We start from the raw sequence: 258 nt of genomic DNA, 5'->3' as shown, positions 1-258 counted from the left end.
TTCACTAAAAATATGTCTCGGCTTTAAGATTTACATATTCCCTTTTTTATCTTTCTTTTGTTGTCTCTCCCTTTTTCTATCCTATTTTGGCAGGATGATGAGATGTTTTTATATAATGTTACTGTAGTCTTTATCCCCGTCTCTCTGTGCTTATATGTAGAGTCAAGTTCAGAAATTTGGTGAAAACAAAAGCTAGGCGGTTCGCGCATTCCAGCTTCTCGTTGTTTCCTCAGGTACATTTAACTTTCAAACAAAACC

This window comes from Penaeus monodon, chromosome 20 (genome assembly GCF_015228065.2).
Source record: "Penaeus monodon isolate SGIC_2016 chromosome 20, NSTDA_Pmon_1, whole genome shotgun sequence".
Classification (NCBI taxonomy): domain Eukaryota; kingdom Metazoa; phylum Arthropoda; class Malacostraca; order Decapoda; family Penaeidae; genus Penaeus; species Penaeus monodon.
This window is presented reverse-complemented; position numbering follows the sequence as displayed.